At 40.5% G+C, this 12,529-nt stretch overlaps 1 long non-coding RNA gene across 1 annotated transcript; it reads right to left on the bottom strand.

The window, feature by feature from the left end:
- Positions 1-5,827: 5,827 nt before the first annotated feature.
- On the bottom strand, positions 5,828-12,423 carry LOC138185303 (uncharacterized). Its single transcript, XR_011174571.1, has 3 exons — positions 12,333-12,423; positions 6,067-6,111; positions 5,828-5,946 (listed from the first exon to the last, which is right to left on the bottom strand). It is a non-coding gene; the product is annotated as an uncharacterized LOC138185303 (long non-coding RNA).
- Between the last annotated feature and the right edge of the window lie 106 nt (positions 12,424-12,529).

Here is a 12,529-nt window from a genome sequence, read left to right as displayed (position 1 = left end):
TCGATTCGTCATCGACTTACACGATCCTAATACTAAACACGCAAGAATATAATATATTTATATATATATTATAGAATATATATACGTGCAAACGATTCGTGCACGCGGTTCGTGTTCCGCGCAGAGATTTTTACAATAGTAACGTATGGGTTATTATACGACGCTACTTTGGCGATAAAAGTACGAGAAGATAATGGTAATATCGAGAGGCGATCATTCGCCCGACCCGTCGTTGCGAACAACTGATCAACGTTACAGCACTTGGTATTTCTTTATTGATAACGATAATAATAATAGTGATAAATGAATAGTAATAGTGGTAAGGGATATAGAGTTTATCGGGGAAACGACTCGAACGGTAACTCGTTGCGCGTTACCGTTATCATCGTTTCACCGTGAAGACGAGATCGCGCGCGCGTATAAGAGAGGACAGGGGAAAATAGAAAGACGAAAACATACACCGACAAACCCTTGTGAGAAAAGGGTGTGGAAGATTATTTTGGGCTTTAGTATTAGTATTTCGAGGTAGCCGGAGTCAAGTGTGGCAGTTCAGATTTTCGTAAGATGGCGAAATAGACCGCCGGTATGTTAATGCAAAGAGATAGAAGCAGTGGCACAGGAAAACGGATTACGGGGGAAATTTCGTTTGCCGGTGGTCGTCGTTCGTGTCGGCGTTTCGTTTGGCGGGAGAAGTTCGCTCGCGGTCCATCGACTGGCATCGATCGACTAAGGTTGTCGTTCTTTTTTTTTTCTTTTTGCCCTTCGAACGAGACGCGGCACGAACGCTTTGGCCGGGAAACGCCGAGAACGCGAGATGGAATCAGGGCTGCTGAATCGTATAATTCCGGGTCGAGAAACGGTTGCGAACCGAATACGCGGCGGTAAACGAGGGCCTTATTGTATACAATTTGGGCATTGTTGTTAATGTAACAGGTTCAAGTGATATCGGTAAAAGATAATATATCGGATAAGGTTTCTTTTGTTTAAGGCGTGTGGCACGCGCGAATTGGGCGCGTAAAGAGGGATGAAAAAATTTGGTGAGAAAGAAGCGGAGCGAAAGGGAAACTAGAGCGAACGTGTGAGAGAGCGAGAGAGCTACTTGATTGGATGATGAAACACGCAGAAACATAATCTTTAAGCAGAGTTAGGAAGCTGAATAGAGTGAGAGACAAGTTTAAGTGCGAAGACGCGTCTTTTTTTTTTCAAAGAAGTCTTAATATATTATCTATTATTAATCCTATTGTTGCCAATAATGGGCATTATGAAGAAAACCGCGCGGGTATGTAACTTATTCTCTACACTGCATTTACACTCCCCCGAATTTCCCCAAGAAGACCTTGTATGCATATATAGTAAACACACATTATACACTATACACTTGTTGTACATAGATATATATTATATGTAAAGCTTAAACTTATTAACGAAACAGATTTAGTCGATGTGTAACGGATAGAAGAGGAATATGCAACCCGTGAAAAATAGCCGTTTCGTCGCGTATGGGTGAAAAGAGCGAATGAAGTATTTTTCTTTTCTTTTCTATTTTTTTTCTTTCCTTCTTTGAGACGAGCGCCATCACGATGCCGCGCTTTTGTTTTTCTTTCATTTTAAATATAAGCGAAAGTGTTTACACATGGTGCCGCATGTTATATACGGGTAACGCGTGACCCTGTCACTACCGTTCCACCGTCGTCGCTCTCGTCTCGTACTTCGATGCAGAAACTTCAACGATTAATTATCCGTGCGCAGGTAGGCGCACGCCAACTTTCTAACATCGATCATCGTTATACCGAGAACCGATCGGATATTATATACAAATATATTAATATATACATATGTAATTAGAGCTTGGTTCGAACGATGCTCGTCCGAAACCGGACGAAACATGCACACACACTGCCCGATGAATGCTGTACATAAGAGAAAGTTATTTTGCCAGAAACGCGATAAACAGGAAATAAGATGGAAGAACGAGACAGCGTTCCAACGAACGATACGACACGATCGGTCGAGACGCATCATCGATCGTGTTTCTCATATCGAAGGACCAGGATTCCTCGAAGAGATCGATTCCCCAATGACTGGATCTCTTTGATCTGTCTCGTTGAACAACGCCGATCGGCAATAATATACGTAACGAAGTTACACCAGCTAGTGGTGTCGTCACTGCCAAACGAGACGAGACAGCGGCTCGACGAAACATACAACTACAACATTCTCCTAATCGTTGAATTATTCACGCGACACTTTAAACAAGGACGACCGCAAAGCACGAGCGAAGGATAATATCGTATAGTTGTCGGTGTGCCGTCGTCGTTCATATCGATGCTCTCTGCAGCGAACTCGTGCGACGATCGAGGATCGCGTCAAGTCGAAAGAAAGGACGCGATCGGTCGTCGCTAATCGAGACGAGATGAGTAATACTAAAACCCAAAATAGCTGTTTCCGGCAGTTGGACCGATCGAAGGAAGTCGCACTAGAGACGGAGAGGAAAGGCACGTTAGAAGAGAAAGAGAGAGAGAGAGTGAGAAGGAACAACGATGTTAACGAGAAGGAAGAGCTTGTTTTTCATTCATTCGCTACCTCATGGGTTAACTACCGTGTATCTTTTCTAATTTGGCGGGAAATAAAGGCACCGCAAAGCGGAGAGATGGAGGAAAGAAAGCAAGAACGAAGAAAATACAAAGATACGACGCTGCAAAGCGTACGAAGGAAATAGACTCGTATACATATAGTTGTTCGCGTTTTCCACAATTTTTTTTTTTTTTCTCTTTTATTCTTTTATTACCGAGCAATTTTATCAAGCGGAATCGTTTTGCGTGGGAGTACGCGTCGCTGAACGACAACGCGCCGTTAGAGTATAAGTAACGTTCGCGAGTGTTTTCTTGCGATTTTTTTTTTACACCAATCCTTGGTTTTTCTGGTTCTTCTTTATCTCCGTTGATTCGTCTCGCGTTCTTTCGTTCGACGCGACCGTTTACCATTTACTTCTTTGATCGCAAGAAATATTTATACACGTTCTTCGTTTTTCCTGTTCGGTTTACGCGTTTGTTTCGCACGATTGCCACGTTCGTGAATGTTGTTCTGTTAACCCGTTTGCCGATACATTTTATAACTTCTTTTTTATACATACATATATATATATATATAGATATATATAGATATTTAACGCATTTATATCTTATTTTTCCGTTGTTACAAACGAATACGCGCAAACTACACACAAACACGTAATACACATGCCAAGCCTCGTGCCAATCGTACGCTGCAGAGAAACTCCAACAAACTGGAAAGTAGAGAACAACCGTTCGATCGCGAAACTCGAATTGGTTTACCGATCGACGCTTACATATGTCGTATTCATTCGTTTAACGAAAGATCGCGGCCAGAAGAAAGGCACTACGAACGCTTTTCGGTCAGGTCGACATTCGCTGTACATGTACGTTCTACGCGTACTCTGTATATCGTACGCACCGAAGCACCCAAAGTGTCCGAGTCGAAACAGTTTCGTCAGATTGGACGACCGAAAAAAAAAAGTACGAGTTACGAATTCCTTTTTCCTCTTTTCTTCCTTTCCCGGGTGTCTTTTTTTTTTTTTTTTTTTTTAGAAAAATCGTTTCGACGTTGGCGCTAGACGTTCGAACGCGTAAAAAATACCGTTGCGAGTATGCAGGCGATCGCGGGACCATATTAATTAACCAAATTGACGAGAAGACTATCATTCTTATATAGCAACGTAGCGAATGTTTCTAGCACTCGCCGGAACTCGATCAACGAAAATCTCCGATCGATTAATAATTCCTTTAACGACGTTAACGATTCGCGTGTAATTATTCTCAATTTGCTCGAAACTGTTGGAACTCGGTACTCGGTGCTGGTGCAGTGTCTCTGGAATCGCGTACGAGGAAACATCGACTTATCAAAGGACGATAGATACGCGTAGAAACGCAAAACAACAAGCAAATTCGATACCGAAACAGCAAACAGTCGGAGCAGCCCATTGGCGAGAAAAGAAGAATGCGCGAAGAGAGAGAGAGAGAGTGAGGGAGTGAGAGGGAGTGAGAGGAACGATGGAAAAAAGGCGAGATCGATCTTTCGACAACGAGAATATTATTCGACCCTTCTTGCTCGCCACTGCTGGCAAACGAACGAAAATCACCGATCGATAGAATTTCGGTATTTACCAGTATGCATTTGCGCGAACTCGTGGCCTATCGAGCTAAATCATCGGGAAAAAAGGGGAAGAATTTACACACGTATCGACGCGAACCAACTTCAAAAGATTTTCACGACAAAGAAAATTACGATAGAACGTATAGTACATTTCGACGCACAACGAGCCAGGCTCGATGGACGAACGATCGGGCGAGAGAAGGTACGCCGGATCGGCGTGGTCGCCTGCTCGTGAAAGAGAAGCAAAAGGAATACATTTGTTTGGACACGAGAAATGGAAGAAAAGCAGATAGTAAAATGCAAAAGTGACTCCGGGACGCCGTTTCGACACGGTGCTGCAGAACGTGCTGTTACGTAATGGGCGAAAAGTATAGGTGCGCAGGCGGACGACGATCGAACGAGAAGGGCTGGACGACAAACTGGACAGGCAATGATAGAAAATAGAGCCGAAAATAACGGATCATCATCACATTGACAGCAAAGGGAGGAGGACAGCTTTTCGTTTTATATACACATATATATTATATACATATATTCTATATTGTAGAATATAGGGAAAAAGTGGACTGTGTGAAATTACAAAAAATAAAAAAGTAAAAAAACAAAGAATTACGAGATGGAAATGGAAGGGGGGAAAACCGGCACGACCCTCGGCACGACGCCAGGGCGGCTGTACAAAAATGAAAATAAAAAAAAAGAAAAAAAAAAAAGTAAAGATACTCTACTTCAATTTACCGAAATGCATCAAACGCAAAAGAAAAAGGGAAACGGATTTAACAATCTACGCATACTTCAACACACACACGCATACTATATATACGTACATTATATATATATGGATATATAGATATATATAAATATACGTACATTATTATACGCACGTCTAGGATGGTATGTGGGATCTTTGAACGGAGGAGAAAGCGAGAAATAGAAGAACGTAGAAAAGGATCCGACGAAAGACGATGTGGGCAAGGAAAAGAGAGGAGAGATATCCATGTATTTTTCTGAACGATGGTTGCATGCATAACGAACTAAATAACCAAAACGGATAGCTAATCCATAAATGAAAATAGAGCGGCAACACGCGCCGTTTCATCTTTTTTTTTTTTGTTTTTTCGTCGCGAAACCGATCCCAAGGAAGAAGTACGGATCTCTGAATCACTGAATAATTCGCAGAAGATTGAGAGAGAAGGATGATTCTTGAGCGGGAAAGGAACAACGCAAAGTATCGCTGAATAATAAGAAACAAGCGGAAAAGATGTTACTTGGAAGTTAACACGTGCTTGGAAAGAAAAAGAGAGAACGCTATTTTCTTGACGAAAAATAAAATAATACAGAAGTTGCGCATTGCCGACGGAGACAACCTCCGCGCATGCATTTTTTGCATCGTACTTGCTAATTTGGATATAATCATGGTTTTTTTTTTTTTTGTTTTAATATTTGCGCCACCGCAGGGCTTGTCGATCTTCGTCACTCTGATCGCCTCGATCTGTATTTTCGATCGTTGACCGATAATGACGTGCATTTAAAGGATGTGATAGAAATCTAGTGAAATAAAGAGAAGAGAGAAAGGGAGAAATGAATGGACGAGGTGCGACGAACGCAAGCCCTGCTGTTACGATAATTTCACCGTAATTAATTCATTTTTTTGTCTACTTTAGTTTACTTTAATTGCTACTATTCTACTATAAAAAAAACTTCTACTATATAATCATTTACCACTATGGAATACTTTACTATTTACTACTACTATTACTACTACTAGCATTGCTGCTGCTGCTAGTACTACTACTACACTACTACTACTACTACTACTACTACTACTACTACTACTACTACTACTACTACTACTACTACTATTTCTACTACTACTTCTACTACTACTACTATTACTATGCTACTACTACTACTACTACTACTACTACTACTACTACTACGCTATTACTACTATCTACGGTTTACTATTACCGCCTATATATTTTTGCGTCTTGAATGATTTGATGAATTTTTTTGCTACTTTCGTGAATTCCGCGTAAGGCCCCATAAGAGAAAAAGAAAACTCGCTCTTTTTTCTTGGTCCGAGAAGCTCGTTCCGGCAATGCCTGCCAGGATATCAAGATTTCATAACTATTTTTCCGTTTACTAGGTTTTTTTTCCCTTTCATTTGAAATGATCACGTAGTATCGTCGAGGCACATGGTGTATGTTTTTTCTTTATCGCAATATACATATATATATATATATACACATGTATACATATGTAGATACGTATATATATATATGTGTGTGTGTGTGTGTATATATGTATATATATATACACCTTTATTTTTTTTCTTTTCTTTTGGTTTCTTTTAAATTCGAAAACGGGAAGGAATTAGGCATTAGATGGGACGTAAAGGGATTGCTGGTAAAATTTTGATTTGACGACGGACGAGAGATCTAAGAAGGAAGAAAAAACGAGGGAATGGACTCATAAGATATGGCGTATAATAATAATCTTAATGCTAATAATAATAGTAATAATAATAATGCTAATTCTAATGGTAACGATAAAGAAAAAGCTGATCGCAAGTACGAAATTGTTGACGCAGTTGACAGAGACCCGTGAGCGCGCCGCGTTTGGAGTGAGAGAAACGATTTGTCGAAGTCAGGATAAAACGAGAGACAGAGAGACGGCCTGTTCAATGGAGAAGAAATTCGATAATTAAAAACGCGGAGAAAAGGAAGGAAAAAAGAAAAAAAAAGTTAAACGGAAATACGATTGACAGGCGGGCGCGCGTTTTCTCGACCGGTGGGAATAAACGCGCGTTTCTTCTTTCTGGTTTTCGATTATAAAATTTTTTTTTTCTCCATCGTCACGTTTCAGTTCTAATCCTCGGGATGATCCTCCTTTTTTCTTTTTTTTTTTGTGGTATTGTTCTATGTTTTATCATTATTATTATTATTATCGTCGCCCTACTATTTTTTTAAGCTCCTTTTTCCCCGAATTTCTTTGATTTTTCTTTTACTTATTATGGTCTTTGGTAGAATCGACAAATTCTGTTATTTTCTTTTTATGGTTTTTTTATAAATCATTGGAAATCGCGTACTCACTTTCGAACTCACACTCTTACACGCATACATACGTACATACACGGGCGCGTGCACGCGCCAACACACACACGAAAACACGTACCAATGCACGCATAGGGAACGCGTTAAGAGAAACATTTTCCGATCATTCGAAGGAAACAAATAAAATCTATGGTGTTTTTAGTGGATAATATTTAAATACTATATGGATAATCATTAAGTACATCAAGCATAGAGGTTAAAGTACATAGACATTAAGGCAGGAAAAACATCATATATCTCAGCGGGCTGCTCCCCTCCGGATGCAAAATTTCTGCTTCGGTGACAGTCCGACGATCGTGTGGGAAGGAAGAGAAACATCGAGAGAACAAAGTCGTGTGTCTTGCTTTTCGAAAGATCGAGCCAACGATCGAGGAACGAAGGAAGGGAGAAAACTTTCGACTTGAAGAAACTTGTATTCGACCTGAAAAGACAACGAAATTGAATAAACGAAATTCGCGTTCGACGAAGAGGCCGATGAAAAGCTGAAGAAAAATGAAAGGGAAGATTAAAGAAGAAGAGGAAGTAGCTGCGTTTCTCGTTTCTTTTCTGGAGGGAGAGCATCCGCTAGCGAGTTTGGTTTAAAAATTAGTAGGTGAACGTGAGGAATTGCCCTGTATCGTTGAAAACGTAAAGAAAGACGATTCGAAAACCATAACCGGACTATAAATTCGACGAAGTGAACGAAAAACGAACGAAAGAAAGTGGAGAAGAGGGAAATCACATTTGGGAAAAAGGGAAACGAAGGTAATATTTTTTTTTTTTTTTCTTACGAGCACAGTAACAGTGGGATTAGCCGTGCGTGTAAACAGAATAGACGAAAGGAAAGCTGAGATTCAGTTTTCTTAGTACAGGTCAGAATTTTCCTAACGAAACTGCGCATCTTTATTCCGATCGAATATTTCGTCAGCATACACACACTTGCATACGGTTAGATGACAAACAGTGTGCGTTGGAAAACGCACGTACACGTGCTTACGAATACACGCAAATAGAACCGTCGCGCATGCAAATGCAAATACCGAAAGAAAGAAGAAAAACGGGAAAACGTATATACACACAGATGAGAATAACGAAGAATATGACGAAAGAAGAAGAAGAAGAAGAAGAAGAAGAAGAAAGGAAACAAAGAGACCGATTCTCTCCGCCTGTAATAAGCGTTTAAGAGTTTATTATCGTACCAGATTTACCATAGAAAAGCTATATTATATATATCGGATACATATATATATATATAGATTATTCTATATATCTACACCGTAATAACGTCATATATATTTTGTCAGTTTTCTCTTTGTTTGTTTTTTTTTTGTAAGCTATATAAGAGGGAATATTCGCAGAGGGGAAAAAAGAAAAAGAGATAAATAGATAATACGAGAAAAAGAGAGGGAGAGAGTTTAAGACGTTTTAAAATAGAGACGAAAGACGCGAGAATAAGAGTAGCGTGGAGGAAGCTTGCAAAGAGCGGTGATAAAACGGGGATAGAGATCGCAAATAATAATAGTATAATAATAATAATGGAAACCGGATGGCATTTAAAGGTACCTATTAATTAAATAACAATTATTATTAATAATAGTAAGGTTTAACGCAAAACGTTCTAACGCAAGAGTGTCCATGCAACAAGAGTCTTTCTCCGACCTTTTTCTCCGATACCGTTTCTTTTTTCCATACTATCTTTTTTTTTTTTCTCTTTTCTTTTCTTTCTGTAAAGTTAAACACCGTTATCGGACGAATTTGTTAAACGCAGTACTCTTCTTACATTTGACACGTATGCCGCATCTGTGAAAGCGTGACATTGATATACAAATCATAAGTGCAATAGTTGTTACAATAGAACCCATGGGATTTTTAGAAAGGCGTCGCCGTGCCGGCCGATCTCGTCGGCGTCACAGGGCGTCGAGGCAACGTTCGCCGTCGCTTCCCCTGACCAACATATTTATTACTTTATCGTCTCGCGATCCTTCTTCGTTCTCGTGTCCACCGCCTGATCTCGTCGTCGTTGTTTCCTCCTTTGTTTCTCTACCTTTCTTTTTTCCTTTTCATTCCTATCTTGTTCGTCCATCTAACGCTTCCTTGAGCCGTCTGGAAGGACGCGAGAGACTTGGGCCTTACGAAACGTTTTTAAACGGAAAGGAAAGCGACGCCGTTGGACGCTCGACGCCCGCGACGGGGGTGGCCGTCGCGCCACGTCTCAACACACTACTACCTCGCAAATTTCAGAGCTACAAAGCAGATATTACCGTACCTCAATTACACGCATATACGATAGAGAACGCAGAGAAAAATGAAACTAGCCAGCGACAGGAACATAGGGAAGGAAGATAATGAAACAGATAAATACGAGATAACGAAACGATCAATATGATAAAGGATGAAGAACAATCGTATATAGGGAAGAATATATAGACGATAAGCCACGTTTCAGTTGTCGGATATATATCTCTTTCTTTTATCTTTTGTGTCTTTCTTTTTTTTTTTTTTTTTTTTTTTGCGCCATCTTACAAAACACCATTGTGATGTACACACACGCATAGGGAAAACCCAGTTAGAGATTTCTTTCTTCCGATAATCATGCGTGTAAAACGATGATCCGCACGACGATATATAGCTGTTGCATCGTGTCGTTGACGTTTGATACGCGCATGGAGATTTTGCACGATCGTAATCGACGCGAACGAGGAGACCGCAGTTACAACGTTACCACGTTGTAGTCATTGATCTTTATTCGGAGAATTTCAACCGTGGATATTTCGATTCTTACGTCTCGCAAACAGATAGCATCGTAAACATATACAATCGCTCTACATATATATATATATATAATCCTCGTCGATCGATTCGATCGGACGAATCCCAAGTTCTACGGTCTTTGTTCGATCTGTTTCGTTTCCTTCGCTCGTTTCGCATGGGACGTGGACGAGTTCGAAAGCAACAGCGCAGATAGGAGAGATAAATATATAGATATATAATATTATACATATACTCGATGGTTAATAATAATAATAATAAAAAGAAAAGGAGAAGTAAGTCGCGTGCGAGAGAGAGAGAGAGAGAGAGAGAGAGAGAAAGAGAGAGAGAAAGAAAGAGAGAGAGAGAGAGAGAGAGAGAGAGAAAGATCGCAAGCAGTAAGGAATAATCCAGCAAGAGAAATGTCCCCAACCCTATCCACAGACCCCCTCCCCCTTTCTACAATAGGAAATAGTTGAACGTGAAATAGCGATGATAAAACAATTATGAAATAGAATTATTGTATTCGCGAGTTCTGTCGAGGCGGAGAGCCTCTCCGTCGAAACAACGCGCGAGACCTCCATTTTTATTTTTTCGCGATTCTCGCTCGTTGCTGCTCGCCGGAGGCTCTCCTTTCTGAATGTACATAGTGTGAAGTAGCTAGAGTTTCTCGTTTCTCGTACGATCCCCTCCACACGTTCGAACCACGTTTTGCCTCGTATCGATACGAAGATACCCGAGTCTCGCTGGACGTTGAACGTTGCCTGTTTCTCTTCTCACGCCGTCGCCCCCTCCGCCCTTCGCCGTTTTTTATCAACAAACCGTAGAAAACCGAAATAATCGTACACAGTTAAGAAATATATCCTGATACATCGTGCCTCGAGAACCTGCCAATCGGATGCGCAAGCCGAACAAAACGGATCCTATCGTTCGATCGTTCGATGCTCGTCTTTATTTGTTTAAACGAACGAGACGTAACGAACGTATCGGACATGGAAACTGTATCCGTTGGAATAGTTGACGGAATCGTTAACTAGCACGCGTCACTGCCAACCTTCGAAAAACCATCTCGACAGCAATAAAAAAGTGTCGACCCGTATCCGGTAGCCAGCGGGGGTTCTCGTAATACGACTTCTGCGAAGTAAAGATATTAATAATTCTATAATATAGAACTGTAAAGACAGGATTATTGTAAATGCGTGATTACGGGCGTAGAGGAAGAGAAAACAACGAGAGTCGGAACGTCGCTAGGGAGGCGTAGGCTTCGACAGATTTCTAACTTTTTTTTTTTTTTCTCTGTTGTGTCCATCGTCGAAGCGGAAGAGATGGACGAGAAACGAGGCACTCTACGGTCGTCAGAGCAAACAACCTGTTATATTTCGTCGCGCCGAATTGCCCGAGAGCGTCCAAAGAACCGCCGAGAACAAGACACAGAGTAGAAAGAGAGAGAGAATCGCTGAGAAGGTGGATTTTAGGCGCTCGAAAGTTTGCAGACAAAAGAGCGAGAGAGTGAGAGAGAGGGAGATAGAGAGAAAAAGAGAAGAAAAACGGGTATATGGATCGATCGGTTGCCCGGCGACTCGCGGACTCGTCTCGGGCTCGGTGGACGATGATTTGTTATTATACCGAAATCTGTTAGTTTTTTGTCCTACATATTAGCGTTAAAATAGAATGGGAATAGTAGAAATGCCGTTGTGTTGTTTTTTTGTCTCTTTTCTTTTTTTTTCTTTTTTTTTTTAAAGAGAACGAAGAAGATAAAAAAAAAAAAGTAAATGTAATTACGAATCGACGATTTTTGTCATCGTGGGTATAATATAAACGCAGACGATATCGCGAACACGGGAAAACAAATGAATGGAAAGATGAAAAAAAAAAAAAAAAGAAAAAAGAAGAAGATAAAGAAACGAAAATGGATTTTGAAAAGGTAATGAAAATTAAACGAAACGACATTAATAATGGGCATATTATGTGAATTCGATTCGCGCTACTGGTTGAAAAGATACAGGAAAAATCGGGCGAGACGCCGATGTACGCGCGTCTTTTTCATTTTGTAACGCTCATGCGCCAGCTAACGTCGCTTTTCTTTCTTTTGGCTAAACGCGCGGACAAAGCTGCCGTTTTGTTCGTGCCATCGAAATTCGAAAGTTCGCAAGAGAACGAGAGAAATCACTTTTCGTGTGTTTGCTTTTCGCGGAAGAAGAAAAGGGAAAATTCGTGTATGCTTCCTTCCCTTCGTATCTCCACAAAATTTATCGCTTTTTAATTATTATCATTATTACTACTACTACATTACTACTACTACTACTACGCTACTACTACTTACTACTACTACTACTACTACTATTACCATTATTATTCGTATTGTTATTATTCTTATTCTATTATTAATTAAGAAAATTACGGGGAACGAAGAGCGAGAGAAATCGATGTTGAAGCGCGCGCGTGAGCGAAGATGCACCGTGATCATCAGCGAGCGATACGCTCGACGAGAACAATTCCTCACTAATAAAGATGAT

The sequence above is a fragment of the Bombus flavifrons genome, chromosome 11 (assembly GCF_040668555.2).
Source record: "Bombus flavifrons isolate JBK064 chromosome 11, iyBomFlav1_principal, whole genome shotgun sequence".
NCBI classification, from domain to species: Eukaryota; Metazoa; Arthropoda; class Insecta; order Hymenoptera; family Apidae; genus Bombus; species Bombus flavifrons.
This window is presented reverse-complemented; position numbering and strand designations above follow the sequence as displayed.